General features: G+C 44.7%; 2 long non-coding RNA genes across 2 annotated transcripts in view; one reads left to right on the forward strand and one right to left on the reverse strand.

Moving 5' to 3' along the window:
* The window catches only part of LOC148147478 (uncharacterized), a 116,992-nt gene that overhangs the window by 84,057 nt on the left and 8,350 nt on the right, over window positions 1-24,585 (forward strand). The window contains exons 3-4 of the long non-coding RNA XR_015759697.1: window positions 10,138-10,203; window positions 11,233-11,303. This is a non-coding gene — a long non-coding RNA (uncharacterized LOC148147478). The remainder of the gene's footprint in view (window positions 1-10,137; window positions 10,204-11,232; window positions 11,304-24,585) is intronic.
* On the reverse strand, window positions 1,767-23,747 carry LOC122556450 (uncharacterized). Its single transcript, XR_015759696.1, has 2 exons — window positions 23,611-23,747; window positions 1,767-6,685 (listed from the first exon to the last, which is right to left on the reverse strand). It is a non-coding gene; the product is annotated as an uncharacterized LOC122556450 (long non-coding RNA).

Genomic DNA, 24,585 nt, shown 5'->3' on the forward strand with positions numbered 1-24,585 from the left:
ATGGGTTAGAAAATGCTAGCCCTGCCTGTGATGTTCATATCCCATGAATAAAGAGTAGATTACTTACAGTGTGGAAACAGGCCCTTCGGCCCAACAAGTCCACACCGCCCCGCCGAAGCGCAACCCACCCATACATTTACCCCTTACCTAACACTACGGGCAATTTAGCATGGCCAATTCACCTAACCTACACATCTTTGGACTGTGGGAGGAAACCGGAGCAAACCCACGCAGACACAGGGAGAATGTGCAAACTCCACACAGTCAGTCGCCTGAGGTGGGAATTGAACCCAGGTCTCTGGCGCTGTGAGGCAGCAGTGCTAACCACTGTGCCACCGTGCCGCACAGTATTTTCCTGTGCTTAGAGAATGGATCCAAATTCAATAAAGCAGTTGAGCCATAAACTCTTGTCAAACATCTTGTCACCACAGTTCTATCAGACGCGAGGGCTGCTCTCTTCCTACTTTGGAAATAGACCAAGTCTGACTCAGGATTGGGACACAGCCATCCTCCAACCTCACACCTTTAATGCATTGTCTGATCTGAGATGTCACTTTTTTTTTAACATTGATTAAACCTTAAATTTTCTCAGGGCTGTGACTTGAAAGAAATTCTGAGTTTTGCATATTAAACAATTGAAACTTCCATCCCCATTTTAAGTTATTAAAAACTTAACAGCAATCTAGTTTTATTCAATATATGACATCAATTGTATGACACTTTGATCTTTTGCTATAAATTCTGTGTCCTATGATCCTGTCCCACTAGCTACCTGATGAAGGAGCAATGCTCCGAAAGCTTGTAATTCCAAATAAACCTGTTGGACTGTTGTATAACCTGGTGTTGTGTGATTTTTTTAAACTTTGTTCACCCCAGTTCAATACCGGGACTTCCACATCATGGCTTTCATTAGAGAGAGAGACTGGTGGTGGTTTAAACCTGAGGGTGACCATGCGTCAGTTGAGGGGACAAGGTTGAGAAGGGGAGTACTTCATGGTAACAATGGCTGGTGTGGGAATTAAATTCTTGGTTCACTCTGCAATACAAACTCACCATCCAGCCAACTGAGCTAACCAACTCCCTTAATATACCTGCAATATGGAATGATCACTCAAAAGCATGAAGGGCAAAAAAGTAAAAAAGAAGTTGCATTGATTTAGAGTCTTTTACATAATTCCAACACACAACACATCCAATGAAAAGCTTTCGAAGTGATGTCATTGCTGTGATGGAGGGAATGCAGAAACCAGTTTGCACACAGAAAGTTCCCAAATAGCGGCAATGTGATAATGACCAAATTATGGGATATGAAGTTGAGGGTTGAATATTAGTCCTGGGAGACCAGACAGAACTAATTTATTCTTTTGGAAATGGTGCCATGGTAGAGGACTTGGGGTTAGCATCTCACCCAGAAGGAGGTATCTCCAGCACTCCCCCAGGACCACTCGCTGTGGCATGACCGAAAGGTTGTGCCTCCGAGAGATTTCTGAGAGGAATTTTGAGCACTGTGGTGTTTGGGAGTATTGTTTCCCACTTGAAACATCACATTTCAAATGAGCAAATATGGGAGTCCAGATGAACAACTTCCTTCCTATTGAGGTAACTACCCGCAGCCTTTGGGACCCTGGGGCAACCTTGTGATGATGCCACAGCGCTACTCCTCATTGAGAATAGATAGCACTGTATGGGCGGAATTGGTTGAACAAGACAGGAAAACGTAGAAAGAGAAGAACACACAAAGAAAACATGTGGAGTAGGCTAACCAACAGGATGAGAGAATTGACTTTATGGAATAATCTTTCAATAATGTAATAGTACAGCTAGTGCCTGGTATATCTCTGAGCCCCATGTAGAACATAGAACTGTACAGCACAGGAACAGGCCCGTCGGCCAACAATGTTGTGTCAAATATGATACCAAATTACATTAATTCTGGCTGTCAACCTCAAGTATGCACCTCATAATTTTACAGACTTCTATCTAGACTTGGGCGGCACTGCTGCCTCACAGCACCAGGGTCCCAGGTTTGATTCCAGCTTCAGGTAACTGTCTGTGTGGAGTTTGCACATTCTCCCCGTGTCTGCGTGGGTTTCCTCCGGGTGCTCCGGTTACCTCCCACAGTCCAAAGATGTGCTGGTCAGGTGAATTGGCCATGATAATTGGTGATGAAGGGCTTTTGCCCGAAACGTCGATTTTCCTGTTCCTCAGATGCTGTCTGAACTGCTGTGCTTTTCCAACACCACTCTAATCTAAACCATGATAAATTGCCCATAGTGTTAGATGCATTAGTCAAAGGGGGGGGTGGATTACTCTTTGGAAAACCGGTTGGGCCTAAGAGCCTGTTTCCACACTATAGGGAATCTAATCTAATCAAGTTTCCCCTCAGCCTGCTCCGCACCAGTGAAAACAACCCGAGTGTTTTCTACCCTCTCCTTATAGCTCATTTCCTCTAATCCAGGCAGCGTCCTGGGAAACCTCTTCTGCACCCTCTGTGAAGCCTCCATATCCCTCCTGTAATGTGGCGACCAGAATTCAATGCGATACTCTAAGTGTGACCTAACCAAAGTCCGATAAAGCTGCAACATGACATCCTGACTCTTGTGTTCCATACCCTGACCAATAAAGGCAAGCATGCCATACGCCTTCTTTACCACCCTATCTACTTGTGTGGCCACTCTCAGGGAGCTATGGACTTGAACCCCAAGATCTCTCTGCATATCAATTTTATTTAGGGTCCTGCCATTAACAATATATTTTTCCTGAACATTTGAGTTCCCAAAGTGCAGTACCTCACATTTACCTGGATTAAACTCCATCATCCATTTCTCTGCCTTTATCTGCAACTGATCGCTATCCCACTGCATCATTTGACAAGCTTCTACACTATCCACAACTCCACCAATATTTGTATCATCTGTAATTTATATATATCACAAACAGCAGAGGTCCCAGTACAGATCCGTGTGGAAGACCATCAATTTCAGACCCTCAGCCAGAAAAAACATTCTTCCACCACTACCCTTTGTCTTCTATGGGCAAGCCAATTCTGAATCCATGTGGCCAAGTCACCGTGAATCCCATGTATCTTAATCTTCTGGATGAGCCTACCATGAGGGAACCTTGTTGAAAGCCTTCTCAAATCCATGTAGACAATATCCACTGCTCTACCCTCATCGATCACCGTTGTCACCTCCTTGAAAATTTCAATCAAATTAGTAAGACATGATCTACCGCGCACAAAGCCATGCTGACTGTCCCTAAATAGGCCATTCTTTTCTAAATGCACGTAAATTCTATCCCTAAGATAGCTGTCTAGCCACTCACTGGTCTATAGTTTTTTTCTGGACTGTTGCTATTTTCTTTCATGAATAGAGGAACAACATTAACTATTTGCCATATATTGTAGGATTTGGTCTTAACACGCAATAGTAGTGTGTAAAGAAGTCCAATTCTGAAGACAGTGCTTGACTCTGCCTTTTCCTTGAACCTGACTCATGAATATCGGTATAAAAGCACATGACAAATGATTATTCCCCTCCCTTGCCTGACTTTACCACTTCCCCAGGAGAAAGTGAGGGCTGCACTTGCTGGGGTCAGAGTCGAGAGTGTGGTGTTGGAAAAGCACAGCTGGTCAGGCAGCATCCAAGGAGCAGGAGAATCAACGTTTCGAGCATAATTGAAGGGTTTATGCTCCTCCGATGCTGCCTGACTGGCTGTGCTTTTCCAGCACGACACGTTTTGACTTTACCTCTTCCCCAGTCAGGTTAAGTGAAGTGGGTACCACAGCCATTCTTTGACAAGTGAATACGCCCTGGCTCCTGCCATTCAAGCAGTGACAACGCTTTATCAGACTCACATTGGCTGCAAACCGCATTGGGACAGGTGCTAACAAAATGCAATACATTCCACATTGAGATAATTATTAAATCTGAGCATAGTCTATGGCACTTGCAGTCTGTCCTGATGTAACAATGAGCTTAAAGATGTGTTATTACAGGAAATGAATTTTACGCTTTTTTTTTGCCAAATCATAAATATTACTTACAAGCTTGAGTTCAGCAGGAGAGACAAACCTTTGATTTAATTTCCCCTGAGTAATTTGCTAGATTCTATTAATGTGTTTGCACATGTATAACTGAGCTTGTCAGAACACAAACCCAATCACACACATTCTATATGAGAACCCCGACGAATCTTCTTCGAACACAATGCACACTAATCTGGTAACAGCTAAAATTCCTTCTTAAATAAAGATTATGATTAAAACCCTGTCCTACAAGCTTTGATGATGAAAGGATCTGACAGGGAAGCTGTGGGAGTAGACCAAAACTGGAGTCCATACAAGACAGAAAAATGAGTAATAAATCAGTTAGGTATGCAGCAGAAATATCTCACTGCAGAGATGGTGAGAAAGTGGAACACCATGGCACAGGGAGTGGTTGAGGTGAATAATTTTGATACATTTGGGGAGGAGGGAATCAGATAAGGACAAGAGAGAGAAAGGAATAGAAAAGAGTGGCATTGAGGGAGTGGGAGGGGATAAAGGGGAAAGACACTCATAGAGTCATAGAGCTGTAATGCACGGAAACAGACCCTTCGGTCCAACTCACCCATGCTGACCAGATATTCTAAATTAATCTCGTCCCATTTACCAGCATTTGGCCCGATTCAAATACCATCCAGATGCCTTCTAAATGCTGTAATTGCGCCCACCTCCACCACTTCCTCTGGCAGCTCGATATTACATGCACCACCCTCTGTGTGAAAACATTGCCGCATAGGCCCCAGTTAAATCTTACCCCTGTCACCTTAAAACAATGCTCTCTAGTTCTGGACTCCCCCATCCCAGGTAAGAGACTTTTCTATTCATCTCATCCATGCCCCTCAGGATTTTATAAACCTCTATAAGGTCCATCCCTCAGTCTCCAATGCTCCAGGGAGAACAGCCCCAGCCTATTCAGCCTCTCCCGGCAACAGCTTTGTAAATCTTTTTCTGAACCCTTTCAAATTTCACAACACCTTTGCTATAGTGCTCATCTGAAACGTTACCACTGGTGTGGATCTCATTGAGTTAAGTAGTCTGTTTTGATTTATAAGTACTTCGTGACAGTGGAAATTTCAACTTTCAAGTTCACGCTGCTGATCAGTGAGGAAGTAGTGAGGGAAGGGAGAGAGGCATCATTGGGTGAAAATAACACAGGGATGCTGTTTACCCTTTCTGCTGCCACAGATTCCCCAATTTTGACAACCATTTGTTTTAGTGCTGGATGGTACTCCTTGAGGCCAAACTTGGCAAAACATAAAATACAGCTGCAATCCTTCATTCAGTTCATTCACGCACAGGATATGAGCATCATTGACAAGACCAACTTTTATACCCAGCCCGAATTCACTAAGGAGAGAGTGGCAATGAACCATCTCCTGGGCAACTGAGTGACTTGTCCAGCCATTTCAGAGAGCCCTTACATAGACAGATAGAAAATAGGAGCGGGGGGCCATTTGGCTCTTTGTGCTCACTCTGCCATTCAAGATGATCATGGCTGACCATCCAACTCAGTCCCCTGTTCCCACATTCTCCCCATATTCTTTGATCCCTTTAGCCCTAAGAGCCATATCTAACTCCTTCTTGAAAGCATTCAATGGTTTGACCTCAACTGCATTTTGAGGCAGAGAATCCCACAGCCTCACCATTCTCTGGCTGAAGAAATTCATCCTTAGCTCAGCCTTAAATGGCCTTTCCCATATACTTAAACTGTGACTCTGGTTCTGGATTCCCCGGTCATTGGGAACAAACTTTCCTGCGGTTGCGATATCAAGTTCTATTAGAATTTTATAAGTTTCTATGAGATCCCCCTCATTCTTTTAATTACGTATGAGTGTAATCCTAACCAATTCAGTATCTCTTCATACGTCAGTCCTGCCATCCCAGGAGTCAATCTGGTAAACATTTACTATACTCCCTTCATTGCCAGAACATTTGTCCTCAGACAAGGAGACCAAACCTCACGCAGCATTTCAGGTGTGAGCTCACTAAAGCCCTGCATAATTGCAGCAAGACGTTCCTGCTTCTGTACTTGAATTCTCTCACAATGGAGCCCAACATTCCATTTGCCTTCTCCACCCCATGCTGCGCCTGCAATGCTTACTCTCAGTGGCTGGTGCATGAAGACACCGAGGTCTCTTTGCAATCCTCCTTGCTCAATCTATCATTGTTTAGTCATGCGCGTTGCTGGGGGTGTGGTAAATTCCAAAGAATTCCTTCCACCAACAACATTAGCAACCCAGTCATGTCCTGGGTTACTGTTTTTGATGCAAAGTTTTTATGACAAGTTTATTTAGTTCATTGGTTTGAAAGTTCTAAGCAGCTGTGATAGAATTTGAACTCATGGCTTTTGAAATAATGGTCCCAGTAACATGACAGCGTGGAGGTATTGTGCCATAGTGGCTGGCATCCGTGTATCTGAGATAATAACTCCAGGTTCAAGTCCCACTCCAGGAGTTAACAGCCATGGAAAATGTATTCATAACATGATCAAGCAAGTTTTCCCGATGAAGGGCTTTTGTCTGTAACGTCCATTTTCCTGCTCCTCAGCTGCTGCCTGACTTGCTGTGCTTTTCCAGTACCACTCTAATCTTGACTCATGGCCAAACGAGTTGACCATCCACTTCGATTGTTGGAATGAATCTGTAACGGAGAATAATAATTTTTCAAGAGACAACACTGGACATACCAATACCTGGTGGTGAGAGCAGGAGAGATTCCTGACCCGTCTTGGAATGGTGCCTTTACCAATACAGTCCATAGCTCGAAGTTGCAACTTGCTTGGAAAAGCAAATGTTGCCATAGCAACTTGGACTCCCTGTGTGATCTCTCGCGCACACCAACATAACAACTAGACTATCGTTCCCGATACCTTATTGATTGGAGAGGCAGAGCTGAAGGGCTAAATGGCCTATTCTCATTTTCTGCATTTGTTCTTCTGATCTTAATTAATGTGAGGAGTTCATTTCAAACTGACCTTCCCGCTCCTCGGATGCTATCTGACCTGCTGTGCTTTTCCGGCTTCACATCTGTTGACTCAGTGCGGTGTGATAATTGGGGAGTGAGAACTGGGGAGGCTGTGTATTATCACCAGACCTATTAATCTGGAAACTCAGATAATGTTCTGTGCACCCGCGTTCGAATTAAACCGTTGTAGATGGTGGAATTTAAATTCATTAAAAGTTTGTGAGAAGATTTGTAGCTCGGGTGCTCGTTGTTGTGGTTCTGTTCGCCGAGCTGGGAATTTGTGTTGCAGACATTTCGTCCCCTGTCTTGGTGACATCCTCAGTGCTTGGGAACCTCCTGTGAAGCGCTTCTGTGATGTTTCCTCTGGCATTTGTAGTGGTTTGTCTCTGCTGCTTCTGGTTGTCAGTTCCAGCTGTCCGCTGCAGTGGCCGGTATATTGGGACCAGGTGGATGTGCTTATTGATTGACTCTGTGGATGAGTGCCATGCCTCTAGGAATTCCCTGGCTGTTCTCTGTTTGGCTTGTCCTATAATAGTAGTGTTGTCCCAGTCGAACTCATGTTGCTTGTCATCTGCGTGTGTGGCTACTAAGGATAGCTGGTCGTGTCGTTTCGTGGCTAGTTGGTGGTCATGGATGCGGATCGTTAGCTGTCTTCCTGTTTGTCCTATATAGTGTTTTGTGCAGTCCTTGCAGGGGATTTTGTACACTACATTGGTTTTGCTCATGTTGGGTATTGGGTCCTTCGTTCTGGTGAGTTGTTGTCTGAGAGTGGCTGTTGGTTTGTGTGCTGTTATGAGTCCTAGTGGTCGCAGTAGTCTGGCTGTCAGTTCGGAAATGCTCTTGATGTATGGTAGTGTGGCTAGTCCTTTGGGTTGTGGCATGTCCTCATTCCATTGTCTTTCCCTTAGCATCTGTTGATGAAATTGCGCGGGTATCCGTTTTTAGCGAATTTCATCAACAGATGGCTAAGGGAAAGACAACGGAACGAGGACATGCCGCAACCCAAAGGACTAGCCACACTACCATACATCAAGAGCATTTCCGAACTGATAGCCAGGCTACTGCGACCACTAGGACTCATAACAGCACACAAACCAACAGCCACTCTCAGACAACAACTCACCAGAACGAAGGACCCAATACCCAACATGAGCAAAACCAATGTAGTGTACAAAATCCCATGCAAGGACTGCACAAAACACTATATAGGACAAACAGGAAGACAGCTAATGATCCACATCCATGAACACCAACTAGCCAAGAAACGACACGACCTGCTATCCTTAGTAGCCACACACGCAGATGACAAGCAACATGAGTTCGACTGGGACAACACTACTATTATAGGACAAGCCAAACAGAGAACAGCCAGGGAATTCCTAGAGGCATGGCACTCATCCACAGATTCAATCAATAAGCACATCCACCTGGTCCCAATATACCGGCCACTGCAGCGGACAGCTGGAACTGACAACCGGAAGCGGCAGATTCAAACCACTACAAATGCCGGAGGAAAGATCACAGAAGGGCTTCACAGGAGGCTCCCCAAGCACTGAGGATGTCACCTAGACAGGGGACGAAACGTCTGCAACTTAAATTCTTTAAAAATAAAGAATTAAATTCATTTTAAAAAATAGAATTAAGAATCTGATGATAACCATGAGACTGTTGCTGATTGTTGAAAAAACACATCTAATACCTTTACGGAAAGAAATCTGTCACCCTGACCTGGCCTGACCTACATATGACTCCAGACCTATGTGATTGACTCTAAACTCTAGGCAATTAGGGACAGGCAATAAATGCTGGCCTAGACAGTGACATCTACATTCTGTAAATGCATTTTAAATAATTCAGAACCTACAGCTATTGTTCTGGAAAGTAAAACAAAGAACTGTGGAATCCGGAAATCTGAAACAAATACAGAGAATGAGAGAAATTCAACAGGTCCGGCAATATCTGTAGAGAGTAAAATAGACTCAAGTCCAGTGATACTTTGTCAGCACTGAAAGCAGCTGGGAAAAAGGGGTATTTATGCTGAGGATGGTGGAGCAGGGGTGGAGACAGGGGTGGAGGGTGTCTTGGGTAAGGTGGGATGGGGGGGGGAGTAAATCAGATAGATAGAACATGGAAAATGGACTTGAGGCTACAATTTGACCTGTTGAATGACAGGGTTGGCTCAAGGAGGCTTGGGTTCTTACAGTCTATATAACTGCTGGGCAATGCCCAATGCCAATATGGTAGCCAGGGATGGTTACAGCGAGTCGTTAAAGTATGGGTTGCACTATCAGGAAATGTTTTTTTTTGTTTTCTTTTGCTGAATTCTCATCTGTCAAAGCAACATGAGCATCCATCAGCAAAGCCCCAAGCAACTGAAAGTGTACAGACTGGAATGGGATAGTAGGAGCTGGTGAATATCAAGTTCTGGAGGGTTGTTGGGCAGCAGTAGGGAATTACCATGTTTCTGCGGGTGGCTTTCGGCTATGCTGTGTCTATCAGAGTTCAGCAGTCAAGAAAGTGTTTTGAAATTGAATCGATCTGCCTGGTTTAAATTTAAACAAACCTTGGCAGTTAATTGTCAGTCACCATACAACTGGTGTTTATTACAAGACAATGTCACTACCCGTCAGAGTCCATTGGCAGCCATTTGGCCGTTGCAGTGTAACATATTCTTTCCTTTGCATTCTTGCCAGTGCCCTGAAGAATACAAGATGGAAAGTTAGGAGAAAGTCTCATTTCTCAGGGCGACATTCAAAAATCTCATTGTTTCCAACAGGGAAAACCATACAATCCTAGAATTTAAAATCATGGGTTCAAAACCTTTAGCGTAGTACAGAAAATAAGGTGCACAAAAAAACCAACTGTGAACTTCCTGTTGAAATCTGAGTCTTTGACTCCCTGTGATAAGTTTAGTCTAAACATCTTCAAATTGCAAAACAGATTTCTCACATGACTGAGTGTTTCCCAGGAGATTCATATTATTAACATGTCAATTTAGCTCCTTCTCACTCAGTGTAAACAGTCAGATATCTGAACATCACCAGTTTGGCAAGTGTTTCTTGTTGATTGTAAATAGTAACTTCCACCCTGCTGCACTCCTAATTGTCTTTTTTGTTATTTACTCATAGGATGTGGGTGTTGCTGGCCAGGCCAGCATTTACTGTCCATCTTTACATGCCCTGGAGAAGGTGGTGGTGAGCTAATTTCTACTCCTGTCGTCCATGTGCTGTAGGTAGACCCACAATGCCCTTAAAGAGGGAATTCCAGGATTTTGGCCCAGTGACAGTGAAGAAAGATGATCCCCTGGCTTGATGGTAATGGTTGAGTGGAGGATATGCCAGGCCATGAGGTTGCAGATTGTGCTAGACTATAATTCTACAGCTGTTGGTGACCCAAAACGCTCCATATATGGCCAGACTTGCATTGCTAGATCTGTTTGAAGTCTATCCCATTTAACACAGTGATGGGGGTATTGTCAATGTGAAGGTGGGACTTTAATCTTCACAAAGGCTGTGAGGTGGTCACTCCGACAGATACTATCATGGTTAGATGCAGCCAGCAGATTGGTAAGGGTGAGGCCAAGTATGTTTTTCCCTCTTGTTGGCTCCCTCACCACCTGCTGCAGACTCAGTTTAACAACAATGCCCCTTAGGACCTGACCTGCTTGATCATTAATGTTGCTGCCAAGCCACTGTTGATGGTGGGCTTTGAAATCCCCCACTCAGAGTATATTCTGTGCCCTTGCCACCCTCAGTGCTTCCTCCAAGTGTTGTTCAACATGGAGGAGCACAGATTCATTGGCCAAGGGAGGATGGTATGTGGTAACCAGCAGGAGGTTTCCTTGCCAATGTTTAACCTGAAGCCATGAGACCTCATGGAGTTCACAGACAATGTTGAGGACTTCCAGGGCAACTCCCTCCTGACTATATCCCAGCTCCACAGGGTCTGTCCTGCCAATGGGACAGGACATAGCCAGGAATGGTTGATTCTGTGAGTATGACTATGTCAGGCTGGTGCTGGGCTAGTGTGTGAGAGACAGCTCTCCCAATTTTGGCACTAGCCCCTAGATGTTGGTCAGGTGGGCTTTGCAGGGTTGGCAGGGCGGAGTTTGTAGTTCACATTTCCTGTGCCTTTTTCAATGTCGGGAAGTAAGTCCAGTTTCATTTCTGTTCTGAAACTTTCTAACAGTCGATACAATTGAGTGATTTGCTTGTCCATTTCAGATGGCAGTGAAGAGTCAACCACAACGCTGGGGGTCTGGAGCTATCACTGGACTGTTAATCCAGAGACACAGGTAATGTTCTGGGGATGCAGATTTAAATCCTGCCAAGGCTGATGGTGGAATTTGAATTCAATAATAAATGATCTGGATTTAAGAGTCTAATGAAGACTTTGAATCCATTGCTGGTTGTTGGGAAAACACCCAATTGATTCAGTAATGTCCTTTAGGGAAGGAAATCTGCCATCCTTACCTGGTCTGACCTACATGTGACTCCAGACCCACAGCAACATGGTTGACTCTTAACTGCCCTCTGGGTAATTAGGGATGGGTAATAAATGCTGCTGTGCCAGTGATGCCCTCATCCTGTGAATGAATAAATGTCAGACCAGGTAAGGATAGTAGAATTCCTTCCCCAAAGGATATTAGGGAACCACTTGGGTTTTTATGACAAGCGTTTCATAGTCATCATTCGACTTTTAACTCTAGATTTTTGTTTTGTTCAATATCCGTCCTCTGTTCTGGTGGAATTTGAACCTGGGCCCCCAGGACATGACTTGCGTCTCTGGGTTACTAAACTAAAAGCATTTTTCCTAACCCCGACACTGTTATGGATGAATAACAAGGATTTAAGCTGATCTTTCGAAGAGGCATCACAGGCATGCTGGGCTGAATGGCCTCCTTCCTTACTGTAAATTTTCATGGTTTTTGTAGCTGCAATTACATAGCATACCAATAATTATAAAACATCGATTTCCTGCAAATATAATTACCCGCCATGGGCTTCCACTCAGACTGTACAGATTCTCTATATTCCAAACAGTTTATGAACAGGAAATGCTGCAAATACACAAGAAATCAGCTCAGAGTTGGCAGAGAGAGACAGATTGGAATGACTCAGGCATTCCACCCACAACATTAACTTGTCTCGGAGATTACACTTACTGACTGAAGGCACGGAACACTTCCACAGTTCTTTATCTCGATAGTTCTCACTCTAATGTCCAGGTTCCTCAAGACTTCATGCCCCTCCTTATCTCTGTAACCTCTGTAACCTTATCTCCAGTCTCACAACCATCCAAAGGTTCTGCAGTTTTCCAAATCTGGCCTTTGCTTCATCCTTCACTTCCTTAACTCCACATTCCAACCGTATTGGTCCTGAACTCTGAACACTGGAGCTGCCTGTCTGAACACTCTCTGCCTCTCTCTCTCTTCCTTGTTATGGGAGAAAGATCTGCTACCCTGCCCACCTACAGCATGACCACATAAGAAACACAGAGTCAGGTTTGTGAAACACAGAGATCAAGCCTGCCAACACACATAGAACACACCCACAATGCCCCAGTCTTGGCCAAGCAGGCTAACAAAGAAACCAGGTATGGCCAAGCTGCTCCCAGACCAGAGAATACACTTCCCAAACAGCCTGCACAGTAAAGCTCCCAGCCCCGATTAGCACTGCGATCCCAAAACGCTAAGGGCAGGCTCACGTCCTGTTGAAACCAATACCACATAAACAAAGAGGCAGACTGAGAGTCCCCGGAAGATTTCGCTCGCAGGAGGAACACAATGGACAGACCTGGATGCCAGGAGAAGAGACATTCACACATCTGCGTGCGGACAGGAAATACAATGAAGAATCCTCTAGAAGACATCCTAACCCACTCACGGAAATGGCTGGAATCTCCTGTGTCAACTACAAATGAATTGCTGCTGCCGGACGTTTGATTAATTTTCATTCAGTTTATTCTTGTTTTAATCGCTTCATAATTTTCCCCATTGTACTGTAACTGCTTTACAATTATCACCTATGTGCAGTGCCCCTATAAAGCCTGTCTGCACCTTCCACTCAGGGAAGAGAATCCTGGCCATCTGTGCAGAGAATCAATTCTGTGTCAGCCTGGTCAATTTCTCTTCCACAATTTTGCTTTGTTCAATATACCGTTTTCCTGCTGCGCTTTTCCAGCAACACACTTTCAGCTCTGATCTCCAGCATCTGCAGTCCTCACTTTCTCCTCAATAAACCGTTTGTCAATTTCACCGTGATCCTCGTTTTGTGGTCTCTGATTCCATGGGCTGAATTTTTCCAACACTTGTAAACATTCCTTCAAACCTACCCTTGCTCCTCTCTCCTAAGATCATCCTGTGTGAATCAGTGCCAATTTTGATCTAACTTTGCTCCTGTGAAAGCCCCTTGGGACATTTTATTATGTCGTAGGCGCTATGTAAATGCAAGCCGATGGGTTTGTTTTATCTTGCATTTTCAGAGGTTCACGCTTTGATTCAGGAGAATATCTCTGTTGTTCCCATTGGCCAAAGACTCAGATTCAGTATTGACTGTTCAGAATTGGAGCACATGACATCGTATGATAAAGGAAGTTGGATAAAGGAACACAAAATGGGTGTCAAACTATTGTTGACTATTTTCCCTCAATGTGCTGAGTGTGATTTCACCGGTAAATACCGGGAGATTTCTTTCCCCTCTAAACTGGTCTTAGGACTGTTTTAATTCTCCCGGGAGACTGTGTGTCCAGGGTGGGGAGCCAATGATGTACACACAGCTGGAAGTTAGCTGGATAGTTTGGGTAGGGTTTAGCCAATCTCTCTCCCTTGCTTTCATCTTGCGTCAAATTCTTCCAATAGCTCACCAGGAAAGTGGAATTGGAGGAGGCCATTCAGCCTATCAAATCTCTTCCACCTTTCAATCAGCAAATGGTGAGCATCGTCATGGCCATGGAGTCATAGAGATTGAAAGCACAGAGAAAGGCTCCTCAACCCATCAAGTTTGTGCCAGTCAAAAACAACCACCTAACTATTCTAATCCCATTCCCCACTAGTTGGTCCATCTTCTTAGCATGTGCGCATCTGAATAATTCTCCAATGTGATGAGGGTTTGTGTCTCTCCCATCCTTCCAGGCAGTGGGTTCCAGATCCCCAAAGCCTTGTGGGTGAAAAGGCTTTCCCTCACATCTCCTTTCAACTTCCCACTCCTTACCTTCGGTCTGCGCCCCTGGACATTGATCCCTCCACAACGGGGACATGTTTCTTTCCATCCACCCCATCTGTATTCCTCACAGTTTTATACATCTCCATCACATTCCCCTTCAGTTTCCTCTACTTCAAGGAGAACAATCCCAAGTCTGTCCGGTCTCCATAACTGAATCTCTTTAGACCTAGCAACAGCCTCGGAACTCTCTCCTGCACCCTCCCCAGTGCAATCACATCACTCTGTGGATTCCAGAGCTACACCCAGTACCCTAAGCTGTGGCCTAACTAGTGTTTTAGACACCCGCACCAATCAACCACACCGCCCTGTGGCCCAACATTTCAACTCCCCTTCCCACTCTACCGAGGACATGGAGGTCCTGGGCCTCCTTCACCGCCGCTCCCTCACCACCAGACACCTGGAGGAAGAACGCCTCATCTTCCCCCTCGGAACACTTCAACCCCAGGGCATCAATGTGGACTTCAACAGCTTCCTCATTTCCCCTTCCCCCACCTCACCCCAGTTCCAAACTTCCAGCTCAGCACTGTCCCCATGACTTGTCCGGACTTGTCCTACCTGCCTATCTCCTTTTCCACCTATCCACTCCACCCTCCTCCTTCACCTATCACCTTCATCCCCTCCCCCACTCACCCATTGTACTCTATGCTACTTTCTCCCCACCCACACCCTCCTCTCACTTATCTCTCCATCCTTCAGGCTCTCTGCCTGTATTCCTGATGAAGGGCTTTTGCCCGAAACATCAATGTTACTGCTCCTTGGATGCTGCCTGAATTGCTGTGCTTTTCCAGCACCACTCTAATCTAGAGTCTGGTTTCCAGTATCTGCAGTCATTGTTTTTACCCCCTAACTAGTGTTTTATACAGTTCCAGCATCACCTCCCTGCTCTTATAGCTATGCTTTGGCTAATGAAGGCATGTGGTCCATGTAACCTCTTTTTACCTGTCTTGCTACCTTAAGGGACCAGTGAATATGCACAAGTCCCCTCTGATCCTCAGTGCTTTCCAGGGTCCCACCATTCTCCATGTATTCTAAATGCCCTCCTGTGTTTTAAAGAACAAAGAACAGCACAGCACAGGAACAGGCCCTTCTGCCCACCAAGACTATCCCAACAAATGATGCTTTCTAAGCTATGAACCGTTTGTTCCCAATCAGTCACTATCCCTCTATTCCCTGCCCATTCATGTATCTGTCAAGATACCTCTTTACGTTGCTATCTGCTTCTACCTGCACTGGCAACGTATTTCAGGCACTTACCACTCTCTACGTAAAATAACTTGCCTCTCACATCTCCTTTAAAGTTTCCCCCATTTTCACCTTTAACCTATGCCCCCGAGTGATTGACATTTCTGCCCTGGGAGAAAGACTCTGACCAGCCATTCTATCCACGCCTCTCATTATTTTGTAAACTTCTATAGGGTCACCCTTCAGCTCCTGATGTTCAAGTGAAAGCAAACCAAGTTTGTCCAAACTCTCCCCATGGCTCATACCCTCCGAACCAGGCAACGTCCTGTTAAACCGTTTCTGTACCATGTCTAAAGCCTCCACATCTCACTGGTAGTAAGGCAACCAGAACTGTACACAATATTCCAAATGTGGCCAAACTCAAGTTGTATACAACTGCAGTATGACGAGCCATGACTTTCTCTATACTCATTAATGTCGTTAACAATCGTCTGTCAGTTTTAGTTACACCTCTAGTATCCACAACCATTTAGAAGAAAAACATATCCCGAATGTCCAATGTTATTTCTGTGCAGATGTTTTTCTTGATTACACTTATATTGGGCCTTATGCTAATTTGAAGGTAATGCCTCCCCCCTCTCCTCTTCATTCCACTGAAACAGGAGATATTTTCTCCCTATCTAGCCCATCAGACCTTTTCTTTATCATTTTAAACGTTGCCCATATTTGGCACAGAAACACTGTCAAGATGGAAAAGCGAGTTTTATGTGTTTATTTTAAAAGAGCTTAGAGATTATGAATAACTGCCACAATATCAGAGGTCAGGGCAGGAGATGTATTGCAGTCAGGAATGTGAGAGATGTCATTCTTGATAGCTGGTGTCTGGATATTGAGATCTTCAGGGGCTGAGAATATGCAGGCCTCAAGAAGCTTCCTGAACATTGTACGATTGAACAGACTGGGGATATTTTCTCTCGAGACTGACGCATGCCCCGGCTAGGATCCTTGTAATTATGAAAGGTTTCAATAGAGTTGGGGGGGGTGGTGGGAGTAGAGATTTTCCAACTGTGGGACGGCCAGGATAAGAACCATGAAACATTATATGGCTGCCAATGAATCCCAGTGAGAATTCACGAAGAGCTCCCCTGTCCAGGAAAAGCTCCTTTATTCAGAAATAAGTGATCAGAATGTGGAACTCATTATCACGGGAAGTGTTGAGGTAAATTATACAAAATAGCTATAAGTCTAATTAGATAAATACAGGGGGGAGAAAAGGGTAGAAGGACACATTGATCAAGTGGCTTGTGGAAACTCAAGAGTGCAGGGAGAGGCCATTTGGCTCATCGAGTCTGCACTAACCCTCCGATGAGCATCCTACCCAGAGCCAGTCCCCCACTCTATCCCTTTAATCCCACATTTAACATGGCCAATCCACCCGAACCTGCACACCCCTGGACACTATGGATGATTTAGCATGGCCAAACCAAATAACCTGCACATCTTTGGAGGAAACCGGAGCACCCAGAGGAAACCCACACAGACATTGGGAGAATGTGCCGACACCACACAGACAGTCATCCAAGGCTGGAATTGAACTTGGGTCCCTGGCACTGTGCGACAGCAATGCTCACCACTGAGCCATCCCTCATGTGGACGATAAACAATGGGATGGAGAATTTGGTACAAATGATCCGTATCTGTGCTCAAAATACTGTGTCACACCTTCTAATGCTTGAACTGATCTAAGTTGGCTCTACGGAGCTGTCTGGGCTATGGTGATGGTGCAGTGGCAGAGGGTGGCGATATCGGTGGACTCACAGCCTGAAGGCCCAAGTGAACATTCTGAGGGGGCCTGGGTATGAATCCTACAATTTGAACCGAAGGAAACATTTTCAAATCAAAAGCTAACTAAATGGTGACACATCAGCCATGATCTTATTGTTTCTTATCTTCTTATGTTCTTATAACCACTGCTCAAAAACCCGCTGTAAAAACTCATCCGGTTGACCAATACCCTTTCAGGAAGGAAATCTACTGTGCTCACCTAGTCTGGCCTACACATGACTCCAGACCCACCTCAATGTTGTTGACTATAAACTGAAATGGCTGCACGATCCCCTCAGTTGTACTCAGTGAGGGATTCAGTGATGGCAATGCCATTGAATGTCAAGGGATGGTGATTAGATCCTTTCGTGTTGGAGGTGTCTGTTGCTTGGCATTTGTCTGCCATGAATTTTATTTATGTCTTATTCATGCAAACCTGTACATTATCTGTGTCTCCTGCATCTGGTCAGAGAGATCTTCAGCATTTGAGGAGTCAGAAATAGTGCTGACCATTGTAGAGCACGCATCCTACTTTCTATCTTATGATGGAGCGAGAAGGTTTTTAAATTATACTCCTAACTGTTTTTGTTTTGGCAATTTTATGAACATTGATTGGGAGATAATAATAGGTCAGGGGTCAAGAGTAACTCCTCTGTTTTTCTTCAAAGCAGTATCCCTGGGAGCCTATAGATTGATCTGAATAGAAGCGGTCTCAGTTTAACAAAGGAGGGCATGTCTGAGAGTACAGAGGTCCCTCAGTATTACATTGAGTTGGGATTTCAGGACTCCAGGTTCTAGAGTGTGCCCTGAATCCATGTCTTCAAGCGTCAGAGGCAAGAGTGACACCTGTCTGAACCGCAGCCAGCCCCTGTGTAGAGATGCGAATGTCAGGTGTACAGAGGGCTGAGGGGGTTTTGTGTTTATGCACAAAGGTGGAAGACCCAGGTAAGGATCTGGAGGTCAAATGAAAAATAAGCAAAAAGAATCAAAAGGAGAAATAAAAGAAACCCTGATCCTTTCACAGGCTAACAAATTAAATACATTTAAAAATCACACAACACCAGGTGAGAGTCCAACAGGTTTTGGAAGCACTAGCTGTCAGAGTGCTGTTTCTTCGTCAGGTAGCTACAGTTCAGGCTTATTCAAGAGATAACCCTTTCCTGTTAAGATAGATGTTTTAGGGAAATGGTGCTGTTGTGCGGATGTCGTAGAAATAGTAAACTGAAGATCAGGGGTAGGCCATTCAGCCTTTCACAGCCTTCCACCATTCACATGGTCACGGCTGATCATGCCATGACATCCCCCCCTTTCTCCTCACATCCTTTGATCCTTCTACTCTGAACAACTATACCTCCGTATTTCTTCAACGTTTTGGCCTCGACAGTTTCCTGTCACAGAAAATTTCACAGCCTCATCATTCTCTGGATGAAGAAATTTCTCCTCATCTTTGTCAAAAATAGCTGACCCCCTTAGACTATTTTTAGGGGTCTAAGTGATGCCTGGTTCTGGATTCTCCGGATATCAGGGATATCATTCCTGCTTTTACCCCTATCTAGTCATAGAGTCATAGAGATGTACAGCATGGAAACAGACCCTTTGGTCCAACCTGTCCATGCCGACCAAATATCCCAACCCAATCTAGTCCCACCTGCCAGCACCCGGCCCATATCCTCCCAAACCCTTCCTATTCATATACCCATCCAAATGCCTCTTAAATGTTGCAATTGTACCAACCTCCACCACATCCTCTGGCAGCTCATTCCATACACGTACCAACCTCTGCGTGAAAACGTTGCCCCTTAGGTCTCTTTTATATCTTTCCCCTCTCACCCTAAACTTAAGCCCTCTAGTTCTGGACTCCCTGACCCCAGGGAAAAGACTTTGCCTATTTATCCTATCCATGCCCCTCATAATTTTGTAAACCTCTATAAGGTCACCCCTCAGCCTCCAACGCTCCAGGGAAAACAGCCCCAGCCTGTTCAGCCTCTCCCTGTAGCTCAAATCCTCCAACCCTGGCAACATCCTTGTAAATCATTTCTGAACCCTTTCAAGTTTCACAACATCTTTCCGAAAGGAAGGAGACCAGAATTGCACACAATATTCCAACAGTGGCCTAACCAATGTCTTGTACAGCTGCAACATGACCTCCCAACTCCTGTACTCAATACTCTGACCAATAACGGAAAGCATACCAAACACCTTCTTCACTATCCTATCTACCTGTGACTCCACCTTCAAGGAGCTATGAACCTGCACTCCAAGGTCTCTTTGTTCAGCAACACTCCCTAGGACCTTACCATTAAGTGTGTAAGTCCTGTTAAGATTTGCTTTCCCAAAATGCAGCACCTCACATTTATCTGAATTAAACTCCATCTGCCACTTCTCAGCCCATTGGCCCATCTGGTCCAGATCCTGCTGTAATCTGAGGTAACCCTCTTCGCTGTCCATACACCTCTAATTTTGGTGTCATCTGCAAACTTACTAACTGAACTTCTTATGCTCGCATCCAAATCATTTATGTAAATGACAAAAGGTAGAGGACCCAGCACCAATCCTTGTGGCACTCCACTGGTCACAGGCCTTCAGTCTGAAAAACAACCCTCCATCACTACCCTCTGTCTTCTACCTTTGAGCCAGTTCTGTATCCAAATGGCTAGTTCTCCCTGTATTCCATGAGATCTAACCTTGCTAATCAGTCTCCCATGGAGAACCTTGTCGAACGTCTTACTGAAGTCCACATAGATCACATCTACTGCTCTGCCCTCATCAATCTTCTTTGTTACTCCATCAAAAAACTCAATCAAGTTTGTGAGACATGATTTCCCACGCACAAAGCCATGTTGACTATCCCGAATCAGTCCTTGCCTTTCCAAATACATGTACATCCTGTCCCTCAGGATTCCTTCCAACAACTTGCCCTCCACCGAGGTCAGGCTCACTGGTCTATAGTTCCCTGGCTTGTCCTTACCACCCTTCTTAAACAGTGGCACCACATTTACCAACCTCCAGTCTTCCGGCACCTCACCTGTGACTATCGATGATACAAATATCTCAGCAAGAGGCCCAGCAATCACTTCTCTAGCTTCCCATAGAGTTCTCGGTACACCTGATCAGGTCCTGGGGATTTATCCACCTTTACCCATTTCAAGACCTCCAGCACTTCCTCCTCTGTAATCTGGACATTTTGCAAGATGTCACCATCTATTTCCCTACAGTCTATATCTTCCGTATCCTTTTCCACAGTAAATACTGATGCAAAATATTCATTTAATATCTCCCCCATTTTCTGCGGCTCCAGACAAAGGCCGCCTTGCTAATCTTTGAGGGGCCCTATTCTCTCCCTAGTTACCCTTTTGTCCTAAACATATTTGTAAAAACCCTTTGGATTCTCCATATTTCTATTTGCCAAAGCTATCTCATGTCCCCTTTTGGCCCTCCTGATTTCCCTCTTAAGTATACTCCTACTTTCTTTATACTCTTCTAAGGATTCACTCGATCTATCCTGTCTATACCTGACATATGCTTCCTTCTTTTTCTTAACCAAGTCCTCAATTTCTTTAGTCATCCAACATTCCCTATACCTACAGCCTTCCCTTTCACCCTGACAGGAATATACTTTCTCTGGATTCTTGTTATCTCATTTCTGAAGGCTTCCCGTTTTCCAGCTGTCCCTTTACCTGCGAATATCTGCCTCCAATCAGCTTTCGAAAGTTCTTGCCTAATACCATCAAAATTGGCCCTTCTCCAATTTACAACTTCAACTTTTGGATCTGGTCTATCCTTTTCCATCACGATTTTAAAACAAATAGAATTATGGTCACTGGCCCCAAAGTGCTCCCCCACTGACACCTCAGTCACCTGCCCTGCCTTATTTCCCAAGAGTAGGTCAAGTTTTGCACCTTCTCTCGTAGGTACATCCACATACTGAATCAGAAAATTGTCTTGTACACACTTAAGAAATTCCTCTCCAGCTAAACCTTTAACACTATGGCAGTCCCAGTCTATGTTTGGCAAGTTAAAATCCCCTACCATAACCACCCTATTATTCTTACAGATAGCTGAGGTCTCCTTACAAATTTGTTTCTCAATCTCCCTCTGACTATTGGGGGGGGTCTATAATACAATCCCAATAAGGTGATCATCCCTTTCTTATTACTCAGTTCCACCCAAATAACGTTCCTGGATGTATTTCCAGGAATATCCTCCCTCAGCACAGCTGTAATGCTATCCCTTATCAAAAATGCCACTCCCCCTCCTCTCTTGCCTCCCTCTCTATCCTTCCTGTAGCATTTGTATCCTGGAACATTAAGCTGCCAGTCCTGCCCATCCCTGAGCCAAGTTTCCGTAATTGCTATGATATCCCAGTCCCATGTTTTTAACCATGCCCTGAGTTCATCTGCCTTCCCTGTTAGGCCCCTTGCATTGAAATAAATGCAGTTTAATTTATTAGTCCTACCTTGTCCCTGTCTACCCTGACTGTTTGACTCACTTCTATTCTCAGCTGTACCCATTTCAGATCGATATCCTTCCTCACTATCTCCCTGGGTCCCACCCCCCCACCTTACTAGTTTAAATCCTCCCAAGCAGTTCTAGCAAATTTCCCTGCTAGTATATTAGTCCCCTTCCAATTTAGGTACAATCCGTCCTTCTTGTACAGGTCACTTCTACTCCAAAAGAGATTCCAATGGTCCAAAAATGTGAATCCTTCTCCCATTCACCAGCTCCTCAGCCATGCATTCATCTGCTTTATCCTCCTATTCCTGCCCTCACTAGCTTGTAGCACTGGGAGTAATCCAGATATTACTACCCTTGAGGACCTCCTTTTTAAATTCCTGCCTAATTCTCTGTAATCTCCCTTCAGAGTCTCAACCTTTTCCCTTCCTATATCCTTGGTTCCAATGTGGACAATGACCTCTTGCTGGCCCCTCTCCCCCGTGAGAACATTCTGCACCCTCTCTGAGACATCCTTGATCCTGGCACCGGGGAAACAACACACCATTCTGCTTTTTCTCTGCTGGCCACAGAAACGTCTGTCTATACCTCTGACTACAGAACCCCCTAACACAAATGATCTCTTGGAAGCCGACGTACCCCTCGTTGCATTAGAGCCAGTCTCAATACCAGAAACATGGCTGTTTGTGCTACGTTCCCCTGAGAATCCATCACCCCCTACATTTTCCAAAACAGCATACCTGTTTGAAATGGTATATCCACAAAAGACTGCTGCACTAGCTGCCTACCTCTCTTACCATTCCTGGAGTTAACCCATCTATGTGACTGTATCTGAGACATTACCCCCTTCCTATAACTGCCATCCATTACATACTGTTGCTGTTGCAAATTCCTCATTGCTTCTATTTGTCTCTCCAACCAATCCACTCGATCTGATAAGATTTGCATCCAACAGCATTTATGGCAGATATAATCCGCAGTAACCCTTAAACTCTCTTTAAACTCCCACATCTCACAAGAAGTACACATCACTTTTTTTGCTCCATTTTTCCTCCTTCACAATCTACAGACCCAGAAAATAGCACCGTCTTATTCCTCTACAAACACTGCCCCAGGTTAAATTAATAGCTATGGCTTATATTTTAAGTTTAATCAAGAGTCTTATCTCCAAAAACATATATTCAAGAAAGAATCCACTATACTCACTACTGCAGCCTTTCTCTTGGACAGACTTAAAACAACAATTAACTTATCTGATGCTGTGCTGTGAAATTCGCCCAACAGTTCCTCCAAGATTAGTTGTGAATTTCACTGTTTGTTAATTTTCCCAGATGCACTCCGATGTCCAGTGATACACAAATTCAAACAGCAAAGGCGGTAACTGTGCAGGTTCTCTCTCTCTCCTGCACTGTCCTCACCATGTGCTTCCTTTGTCTGCTCTTATCCCTTTTAAACTGCTGTTGTTTTGACTTTTTTTTGTCCAAAGTTCCAAAACAATGCAACAGCATACAAAACAGTAATTGCTGCTCCTGGAATTCGAGGAAATTACCTCCAACACCTAAAATACCTCAAAAAAAGGAGCAACTCTTACAGTCAGAAATTTTTCCCGTCCCTAGTCATGTCAGACTTTTACAGATTCCTATGAGGTGTCCTCAGTCTCCAAGATCCCTGTTGTTCTAGCTAATCCAGTCACTCCCTGGATGTCAGACCTGCCATCCCAGGAATAAATCATGTAATTGAAGTAACAAACCAGATGCCTATTCAAATGTTCTGGGGACATATGTTTATCCAGGTGGAGTTTAAATTTAATTAATAAGTCTGGAATACAGTAATGATGACCATTACAGCTGTCATTGATCTTCATAAAAAAACCCTCTGGCTCGCCAATGCCCTTTGGGGAGGGAAATCTGCTGTCCTTACCTGGTCTGGGCTGCATGGCAGTGGTTAAAAAGGGCTGAGTGGCCTCTTTCTGTGCATTGTTGCTGTGAAAGTCGAGTAGAGATTATTCAGTTTGAGGGTCATATGGGTAAGGGCAGTTAGATTGCAGCTTGCTCCGTGTTACGTGTTACTCTGCCCATTTGACTCAACCCAGTCGTAAAAATATCCACCCTGATAGGACACGGGTGACATCACCCTGTTGCAAAAGCAGCCAGGAAGTCATGTGATCAAAGAGAAAGGGCATGAAGCCAAACCCAGGCTGGTTGGCTGGGGCAGCCTCACCGGAAGGTCCACACAGCTGCTTCTAGCTCATTGCAACAACGGATGACTTCATCCATGCTTCCTCATTCTGTCAGTGTCACGAGAGAAGGAAACAGATTGCTCTGGACATGCAGTGGAATGAACCATGTGTAATCAAACGCGTCCGACTGGGTTAATCAGCCACAAACACAGAGAATGTTAGAGGAGCTCAGCAGGTCTGCCAGCCTGTGTGCAGAGGGAAAGCAGAGTTAATATTTCAAGTCCTGTTGGCTCCTTCCTATCAGAAAGATGTTGTGAAACTTGAAAGGGTTCAGAAAAGATTTACAAGGATGTTGCCAGGGTTGGAGGATCTGAGCTATAGGGAGAGGCTGAACAGGCTGGGGCTGTTTTCCCTGGAGCGTCGGAGGCTGAGGGGTGACCTTATAGACAAAATTATGAGGGGCATGGATAGGATAAATAGGCAAAGTCTTTTCCCTGGGGTCAGGGAGACCAGAACTAGAGGGCATAGGTTTAGAGTGAGAGGGGAAAGATATAAAAGAGACCTAAGGGGCAACTTTTTCATGCAGATGGTGGTACGTGTATGGAATGAGCTGCCAGAGGATGTGTGGAGGCTGGTACAATTGCAACATTTAAAAGGCATTTGGATGGGTATATGAATAAGAAGGTTTTGGAGGGATATGGACCAGGTGCTGGCAA

The sequence above is a fragment of the Chiloscyllium plagiosum genome, unplaced genomic scaffold, assembly GCF_037043375.1.
Source record: "Chiloscyllium plagiosum isolate Xiang-an unplaced genomic scaffold, Cpla_swu_hap1 HiC_scaffold_16, whole genome shotgun sequence".
NCBI classification, from domain to species: domain Eukaryota; kingdom Metazoa; phylum Chordata; class Chondrichthyes; order Orectolobiformes; family Hemiscylliidae; genus Chiloscyllium; species Chiloscyllium plagiosum.